The 10,500-nt window shown below is 39.3% G+C and overlaps 1 pseudogene; it reads right to left on the reverse strand.

The window, feature by feature from the left end:
• Nucleotides 1-4,840: 4,840 nt before the first annotated feature.
• Nucleotides 4,841-7,605, reverse strand: LOC149233788 (G-type lectin S-receptor-like serine/threonine-protein kinase At2g19130 pseudogene; annotated as a pseudogene).
• Between the last annotated feature and the right edge of the window lie 2,895 nt (nucleotides 7,606-10,500).

A 10,500-nucleotide genomic window follows, 5' to 3' on the forward strand; every position in this document is an offset into this window, starting at 1 on the left:
ATTTTAGGGTTAGCTTCAACCAACTCTTCTTCCCCTAATTTAAGCTTTGACCTAGTTAGCATTCAACAATAAAATCCAGCACAATCTTGTCTAACTTTAACAACCTAGAGCTCTTATACCACTTGATCTAAAATCACTCGTGAATGATCTCAGTTAATTAATGAAGGTATTACAGACTTATGTGTTGGGGTGTGCCTATGTTATCTTATGCAATGGATTGATAAGATTGCGAAATACACAAACACTGAAGCAGTAAGAGAAACACAATAAGCAAACACATAAACACAACAAGTTTAATAAGGAATTCACCCAATCCTCCTGGGCTACGTCTCCTGGTCCAGCCTTTAGTGGTGGCCTTTCTATTATGTCTTAAAAAGCAGAGTTTTTACAACAGTGAGCTCAATTTGAGTCTCACTCAACAGATGATGATCAGTAGGATTGTACTTGGATTCCCCAAGTCTCTAGAGTACACAGACTCTCCTTACTGATCTCGACCTCAACTGGTCACAATGGTATGAGTCCAATCTGAGACTCAATACCTGACAGGTTTACTCAGAGGAGTTTGCTTGAACCTCTCAAGCCTTCTCTGGAGTTCACAGACTCTTAGACTCTCTTTGTCTCTGTCTGGCTCAATGCTACCTTTGCTCTACAGGTCAGCTCGACTTTTCTCTGTTCTCTGCAATTCACTTCTCCTAGCCTCTCGGCTCTCGGCTTCTTCTCTGCCTTCTGCTTATCTTTCTCTCTGTTAGTTCGTGGATTAAAGCTAATCCACTTCTTGACAGTTCGTTTCCACTTCCTGACTGTCTAGATCTCTTGCCTCTGTCCATTGGAATTTCCCCTACTCTGCGTCATCATCACTGTATAACGCTTCACAGAGAGGTGGCCACCTGTTTCCTCACGAACTGAGTGTTAGTTCTCTTTGAACGGTCGTTATTTCCGTTGCTCCAAGCTTTCCCGTGAAACTGATTCCTCTGCCAACTCATTAATCTATGTAGTGAAACAACAACCTTTAAACCAAAAGATCATGTGCATCAAACTCTATATGCAACTGCAATCTTTGTACTAGGAGTGCTACTATTGTATACAATGCATGTAGTTTGGCTTCTTGCAACTAACAACTATTTATATCTCGTAAGCTGAAATTTCATCAACATCCCAGGGGAATTTAAAATTGTTGAATTTGCAATTGCTTTTCAGTAAACAAACATTACATGCTAGAATTCACAATTCATTTTTGTATTCCCTCGTACCTCTTTCAACAAACTAACTAGTGTGCCATGAACCATAGTAGAAAAAATCCAACTTACAATTGTGAAGACATTATGAGTATCATGACATTCTGAGTATCATTCCATCATGCTTAGATTTTGTACATCTATCTGATATGAAGTTGCGCTGAACTACAAGATCCCACCTCACTCCCTAATCCCAGAGTTCAAATTGAGGATGCAGACACCAAAAGGCTTCCAAGTTTGCTTCAGATTCCTAAAGTTGCACTCTCAATATACCATACGAAAACAAGGCTATGAACAACAGGAAAGCCTCATCACCATTTCTACCTAGATAGGTCACTGGTGTATGCATCATGCTTTATGAAAGAAAACACTAAAATACCGAGAATGATGTTATTGAGCAAATTGGTCTGCCTCTTTCCTTCAAGATAACGTTGTTATCCCGACTCTGCCTTGTAATATAATGTCACGCAATTTCAACAAATTTCATGAAAAGCCACCAAGAAAGAGCGAGTACCATGGTAGGAAGACGCCCCACCATAAGTCATATGAACACAATGATCAACAGAACTGAGATCGTAACATAACTGAATTCAGAACATTCAACTTCAATCATGTATGAACTGCACCCATCCAAGTATGTCCGGCCAGGAAAGGGAAGGGAGTGCCGAGATTTCAATGCTTGATCTTTCTTTCCCTTTGATTATTTTTGCATATTAGATTCAGAACCGGTCAACTCTCTTCCAACAATAAGGGATGTAGAACAAGACTTGGATGAAGAATAGGCTGGGCTACTCAATGCTTTACCTATAGGGACTTCATTTATTGGATGGGGACTAGTCGGCTTGCAGATTTATGGAAAACTATTTTTTTAAATAATTTGGATCTAGACATCTTGCTCCTTCGGGAAGGTTGTTTGACTATAATGGTAGATGTGTCGATCCTTTGAGTAACCGAAAAATCAACAAAGCTCTCAAGGGTTTCTTAGGTTGTACTGGTACAAGGTTCCAAGGAATTATTTGGTAAAATGGCCTTATTTGTGACCTTATCTCTGCAGTCCAACTTTAGGTCATCACATGGAAAAGGCTCTTCTTGGCTTGGATTGCTATATTTTTTATGGCAACAGATAGATGGAAAAATGGATGCGATAAAATTGGTTGATGGAAAAAAGAGGGATGCTATAGAAATGGACATAATTATCATCAAAATGACAGCAAAAATTTGTCTGGACAAAGGGTATAATCTGTTAGTATTTTGAGAAGCAAGGTCTGATCCTTCAAATTCTGTTCTAAAATCACATCTACATATTGTGGTTCACTGCTTAGCTGACCTAAATATTGAGAATCGTCGCCAGATTGATCTACAAATTGTGGGTCATTACCAATTTGAACTAAAGATTGTGGATATTTGGCAAACGAAAAATTTTCATAATACATGGAATAGTAACAGTAAGGAGTCGATAGTGATTTAGCCTAGGTACATAGCGCCATGCTACCAACAACTCAACATCCTCTTTAAGACATGTGTAATACATGAAGAGATGAACTATCGGATGGATTATCCCTGTGGGCCCACGATCTTAGCACTTGTCCATCTTGCCATAACCCAACACCATAATCCGACATGTACAATGGAAAAAAGAAAACAGTCTATTACTATGGCACATCTAGTTACTTTGCAAAAGGACAAATTGAGAAATTGGTGTTCAACAAGGAAGGCTCGAAGTTGGTGTTTGACGAGGAAGACGCCCTAAAGTGATTATAGGCAGTTCCTCCTCATCTTTGAATCAGTAAAACTATCTGATAGAGGGTAACTTGTTTCCGGATAACCTCAAAAGTGAGGGCCGAGTCATACCTTTCCTCTTTCAAGAACAGGGGAAGACATCCATATAGAATGAAAAAGAATACAATAAGAATATCTTATTTAAGCAAGCAAGGGAAACAATTTTGAGGGGCCAAACTCTGGAACTATGGGGATGACCTGCTATTAAAATCTTAAACGTTTCCAATTCTTGCCACCAATGAGACAAAAGTAGATGTGCACCTGTGAAGATTTTGGAGGAATTGCATAAAGTGAAGGTCATGGAAAATGTGCTTAGAATGTCGAGTAATGGAGATGTGCCCTTTACACATGCCAATCTCAATGTCACCCTTGCAGACATGGAGTTTCACAAGCCCACTAAAGAACTTCATGGAATGGTAATTGAGCTATTATGATGTACCTGGCAGGATCCCACAAACTGAATAGAAGGTAAGCTAACTTCTTCATATAGTTTACATATTTATATGACACAATGGCAATACCTACTAGAATTTGTTACTTTCAACGAGATTCATGCAAACTACCGGATCCAGAATTCAATATTTGATCCTATTTTGTATTATATGCTTGATGAAAGAAAATGCCTGGAATTCAATATTTGATCCTATTTTGTATTATACACTTGATGAAAGAAAATGCCATTAAAAGGGGAGCAATCACTTTTTTGTATTGTATACTAATTTTTGTTGTGAATTAATTTCACTTATGTTTTGTGCCATTTTGAGCAAGTTCTTGAGGCGTTGTAAACTGATCCCTTTAGGCTCTGGTGATGCCTGTGGTAAAGAGTGGCCTCTGTATTGGGTTGGTCTACAGCCAACATAGAACATTTGAGAAAGGGGAAAGAAAGGGCGCTGAGAAAAACAATAACGCATAAGAACAAAGGTAACATACCATTTGCCCAACGAGATAGAACGAGTTTGACATTCAGATCAAAAGGGGTTGCGTAATTGATTGATCGGCATCACATCAGAAAACACCAATCGTCATACGTGAAGTTTTATTTGTAATCCTCCCCATCTGCGTATTCATCCCAGTTTGTTTGCCATCAATGTGGAGATTCAGGGGAGCATTCTAGCAGCTAAGTGAGTGGTTCGGTGTCTGGAGGGTTCTCTCATTAACTTCAAAACAACCATGCAAAACAATGACACATAAGAAAAAAGGTAATAGGTAAGAACAATGTAACAGAAGTAAGAACAACACTAACAACAACTAAGAACAACGCTAATAACAACGTTGACAGATTCAGTAGCTTACCTTGATGTTGCAGAAGTTACCAAGGTAACCTTGACCTCGCAGAGGAACTGAGGTAAGAGTCGAGAGGTAAGAGCGTAGAGCTCATATATCCCCGCTAGGCAGAAGGACGAGATGTCATAGATTGCCAATGTCATAAATGGCCAGATGTCACAAATGGCCAGATGTCACAGGTGGTAATAGACTGCCAATACCATAAATGGCTAGATGTCACAGGTGGTAAACCATGGCCAGATGATTTATGTCGGTCTAAGACTGTGCTTACTTTACCTTATAATTTAAAGACCAAATAACATTTAATATCGTAAATTAATGCTAGCATTAGTTTGCGGTTTTCGAAATGTTTAGAAATATGAATCGTACATTTATTCGACATAATAACCATAGTTATGGCCTCCCCAGAAACCTATGTACTTGCCACATGGCTAATGTTAACTCGAACATTTGTTAGATTACTATAGTCCCGTGCCTAACTGCAGTGAGTAATAAGATGGAATATGTAATTATATAATAAACAACTTCATTAAATATCTTCATTCAAATTTCTTTATTTACTTTGTATATGAATTTTGTACAATAATTTTGGATGCGTAATGCGATGTAGAAAAAGGGAAATTACAGGATCTGCCATGAAGACACCTCAAATTTCACAAAAGATAATATAGAGGTTGTGTAAAAAATATTATCGAGGTTCTAAAGTGGAGTGGAGGGACTAGCAGTGTCGTTGCGTGCACATGCAGTAGAGGTACTTTTATCCCAGAAGGGAACGACTGGACCGTCATCACAGATATCGAGAGAGTAGGGAATTGGGGGAAGAGGGGGTACGTTTACAATGCCTTCCAATATCTGCAAAACTTCACTCATTGACGGCCTCGCTTCTTCCTCGTCCTGAATGCACCATCCTGCCACTGTGGCAGCCCTCTCCACTTGTCCCGCGTCTGCATCGTTCAACAATTCCTTGTCCAGTACCGCCATGCCGTTTCCGTTGCTGATGTGAGTTGCAGCCCAAGCCGGAAAAAACAGTTCGGACGATTCAGAGACCTTGTCCATGTTTCTTTGCCCCGCAATTATTTCAAGCAACGTTATTCCGAAGCTGTAGACGTCGGCCTTCACAGTGATCGGCAGACCTGAGAGCCACTCGGGGGCCAAGTACCCTCTGGTTCCTCTAATGGTCGTCAGAACCTTACTATACTCTCTGCCGAGGAGCTTCGCCATTCCAAAATCGGCCACCTTCGGGCAGAAATTGGAATCGAGGAGAATATTTTCGGGCTTGATGTCGCAGTGAATAATGCGGTCCTTGCACTTCTCGTGCAGGTAAACAATTCCCCGGGCAGTTCCCACTGCGATGCTGAAACGCGTTTTCCAGTTCAACAACCTGTGCTGTTCATCATTTCTCTGGGATTTCTTGAATAGGAAGGAGCTGAGGCTGCCATTAGGCATGTATTCGTACACCAACAGTCTTTGGGAGCCCTCTGTACAAAACCCAAGCAGCCTAACCAAATTCACATGCTGGGCTACTCCGATGGTACTCACCTCCATGCAAAATTGCTTTTCTCCTTGGCTCACGCTCTCCAACTTCTTAACTGCCACCGGAGAGCCATCTGCTAAAGTCCCTTTGAAGACAGAGCCGAAACCCCCACCTCCCAGACGCTCAGAAAATTTCTTCGTTGCATTCTGCAGCGCTCTGTAAGTGAATAAAGTTAGCCCGGCGGGGACGTATTCTGTGGAGTTAGCCCGGCGGGGACGTATTCTGTGGAAAGCAAAATGGAGCGCTTCCAAAACCAGATAAACAACAACACAAAGGCCAAAATAGCAAGCAGGCCACCTACGACACCGCCCACCACGCCTGCGAGTTTGGTCTTCTTGTTGGAATTGACGGAATGAGGCACATCAGCGGCATCTAACCGCAGAAACAGAGAGATCCCGTTGGAAGTATCGTACAGATTTAGTAATTCACTGAACCACATTACACACCTCTGCGAAGTGCCGTTAATGTAAGCGTATGCGGTGCAGGAGCAATTGCTGAGACAGGCTTCCTGGCACCGGTTTTGGCCTTTGTATTCAACCCCGTGAGAGGGCACAGATGTGCCACTTATTTCTACAAACCCGTCGGTGCTGCTCTGGTTTCTCGCATGACTGCATCGCAACGGCGTCTTCCGAACGCAGCCGCTTGACCACTGCTGAGATTTCCATTCTTGGCTGTCTCTGGGGATAAAACCCGGCACGCAGTTGCAGGACTGAACATTGTTATTAATGCACGATCCATAAGGTCCGCATATGGCATAAACCTCGCATTGAGTGAGGGGCCGTTGCCAGATTATCATCCATTCTTTATTTTCCACCAATGCGTCCGTTCGAACTTGTCCTGACTTATCCATCAAGATACGGTATTCCTTCGGTGGTAGAGTTGAAGTAAAATACCTGGACGAACCGTTTCTGAAATACGTAAGACAGGACCGGTCTGAGGAACACTCTGCGGAGTACTCGGGAATATTGCCGAAAGATTGGCCGTTCCAAAGACCGCTGTGACCATATGTGGTGTCATTATTCCACATCAGCACGAACTGGACGGCTCCATTTGGATCCATCCGCAGGGTGAAGGGTCCAGGACTCGGGTCCCAAGAGCTCCTCCACGCAGACAGCCTCTGGCTATTGCTAAACTTCATGCCTCCCAACCATGTATTTTGCGGATAGTCAAAGCTCTGCCAAATGATTTGAGTGTTATTCTTGGCACTCACAACAACCAAGTTACCAGAATCCGTTATCACAGCAGAAGAAGGCTTATTCCCGTTCCCCTTGGAAGACCAAATGGTGGATCTTCCATAAGACAAAAGGAGACTCCCTTCGTCTGTGAGATTAAGAACGCTGGACGAGTTCTCCAGCGGTTGCTGCACGTTGGCCACCCAAACGACTGTCTGCTGAGAAGCCTGGGCATACCAAATTCCTACATACCATTTTTCAACATTGTTGTGGTTGAGATTGAAAAATCCAAAATAAAAGATACCGCCTTTAGAAATCCTGGTCTGATTACCAGTGAGAGAAGAACCCAACACTATTCTGTCGGAAGCTGCATTTTTCGCATTGGCAGGTTTCATATGAAGAAGCAACAACACAAGCAGGAGAAAAAAACAAGACAGAATCTGTGGAAATTGCTCTCTCATATTTTTTTCACTGATCCCCATTCTAAAATCAATAATCAGTGAGCTACCCTGCTGCCACACCATAGTCTCAACCCCATGATAACATGTTCATGAGTCCGATCCGACCTTTGAATGCTGTCTCGTCAACTTAAACGTTTAATGTTTGAAGGCGAGTTTGAAGGCGTGTTTGATAAGGTCATTAATGATTGAAGGCGTGTTTGATAAGGCCATTATAACGTGTTCATGAGTGTTCGCGACTGCGAGTTGGCTTTTGAAACCTTTGAATGTCTCGTCAACTTGAACGAATCTATACGGTATACCTACACCAATGGTGGACTGACTGCCGTCCGGCCTGTCATTGTATACCTACACCAGTTCTTTGAATGTTGAGTGTTGCGTTTACAGCTACACCAATGGCGGACTGACTTGTGACTGCGATTTGGCTTTTGAAACCTTTGAATGTCCTGTCAACTTGAACGAATCTATACGGTATACCTACACCAATGGTGGACTGACTGCCGTCCAGCCTTTCATTGTTATCCGACCCACTTGAACGAGTTCTTTGAATGTTGGGTAGTGCGTTTGAACGAGTCAATACGGTATAGCTACACCAATGGCGGACCGACTTGTGTCCGGACTTTGAATGCTATCTATCCCGCTTGAACGACTCGATACAGTATACCTAGACTAAAGACGGACTGAGGGAAGACTGGTTTGCAGTTGGGCAATTGTTCAAACATTTAATATTTAAAAAGTGATTCCAGGTTGACAAAATATTCACATTAAAGGTCCAATTGGTCAAGGATTAATTAAAAACTATTTTAATTAAGAAATATATATTTTATGACAGCTGTATAGTTGAAAATTAAAATTTAATGCTAAGTTTATGATGATTGGTGAAATATTTATTTGAGAGTTACATTTATAGTGAAAATGTAATATCAGGTTTAAATAAGAGAGTAGTTTTTAAGTGTTATTTTTTGAAAAGTTTATTGTTTATTTTCTGATTTAATTTGTTTAGAATTTTATATAGATTTATTGAAATCACAAGTTTGATGCGTGAACTTTTCAACATGGAAGTGCCCAGGGGTTTTTTCACAGTGCTGAATCTATATATGCAGTCAAAAAACCATTTTAAACAATACAAATCAAGATTAGGCAACAATTTTTTTCACTCGATTCCAGCCAAAAATCCATTGGGATTTTCAAAAAGTCACACTTAAAGACGATTCCAGCCAAAAATCCACCAAGATCTTCAAAAAGTCACACTTAAAGTCTATTCCGTAAATAAGTTATAATCATGGTCAACAAATAGTTATTTGGACTTACATTTATATAGAAGAAAATGCAATTGCAATAATAATTTTTTTTTTCTTTTTTTTATTACTAAACTTTCTTGTTAAAATTGTTTGGCAATGAAAATTATAATTTTTTATTTTTAAGGATCAATAAGTTAGTAAATGTTGTGGTTGTTCTGTGATCCATATCTTGTTTTCTCTGAGATTTTCTTCACTAATAATCACATCCAAATTCATTTGTCACCCATTTCAAACCAACCAATTTGGTTCATCGTCACGACAAGATAAAGAATCAGATCATGGCATCAGGTTAAATAGAGAGAATTGGATGGAGAGACAAATCATATAGAGAATTGGATCGAAATACAAATCATTCCAACGGCTAGAATGTAACGGCCAAAATTTAGGAGGAATTCTTTTTCCTTTCTACTTTTAATTTAAACATATATATATATATATTGGAATTATGATAAAAAATTAACCTAATTCGTAAATGGTAATATGAGGGTCTTGGATTCTTTTTTATGAGTGAGGTATTGCATTAATTTTTTTTTCAACCTAAATAAAATTAAAAAGAATAATAATAAAAATAAAATAATAGAAATTAATAAATGAATCAAGAAAGGAACAAAAGAGCTAAGAGAAGAGGGCGGGGATCCAACAGCTGCTAAATGTTAACTTAAATTTGTTTAGTTTTTAAAATATTTTACTCATTTATTTTATTAATTTTATAAAATTGGTTTAAAATATTTTATTTCTTCTAATGCTTTTGGTTATGAAATTAATACAAAAATGTTCTTGATGTTAATATAATTAATTAATTAATTAATTTAATTTTCATGTTTTTCTATGTAAATATCTTTAGTACTAGTATTTTTTAACACATTTTTTTCAATACAATAATTGTTGTGAATTGTCAGTTTATGTAGGGTTTTTGTGTTTTAATCCACCTAATTGTCATAGTTATCCTTAGATAACATCTATCTCTTTAATTGTTATAAATGGAGAACTTCTTTATTTATTCTAGTTAAAAAACCAATTGCACACCAATAACCCCACTTAGATTACATTAATCACAAATATAAATATATCAAACATTGGTTGAAAATAGTAATTCTATCTTAACCATACAATCAACTAGTTGACGAAATATCTCAACCAAACACTTATCTAAGAATATCTAGATCTTAACAACTCCTAAACATTAGGAACAAACTCCTTTACTTAGAAACCATCACAACTTAGACAAGTGGGAATTATATTTTCCAAGTCCCTCCCTTAATGACTACTTGTCTCAATCACAATCAGCAAAGTCTAGTTGTGGTCCTCGTGTTTATAAACAAAAAGAAGAACATGTCAATGTCCATATAAAGGAACAACCATCCACCATAATGCATGGTACCCAACCGCTACAACTGCGAATCTACTAGGATGTCCTTTGCGTAGATGGTTATGTCAACCATTATAATTGCGTACCTCTCCATCATTGTTAAATCAAAATCTTCTAGGCTACTAACTCCATCAAGTTGTCTCACAACCCTCGTAAAGGTGTAATTGGCAAGCTGGATTCCAGGGTTCCACTCTTAAACTCTCGAATCGCGGATCTCCTGAATCCAATTACTGGATAACATTCCAAGTTCTGGCATAACTTCACCAGAAGACCACTCTCACGAAAATGAGGGATCCTTCCTGTTAAAAATGGAAGATGAAACTTATATTCTGAAACTAACAGCTCATAGGTGAGCAAGATGCACCTGG

This window comes from Pinus tabuliformis, chromosome J (assembly GCF_031772625.1).
Source record: "Pinus tabuliformis cultivar Carrire ecotype Pingquan chromosome J, CPIR1, whole genome shotgun sequence".
Lineage (NCBI taxonomy): Eukaryota > Viridiplantae > Streptophyta > Pinopsida > Pinales > Pinaceae > Pinus > Pinus tabuliformis.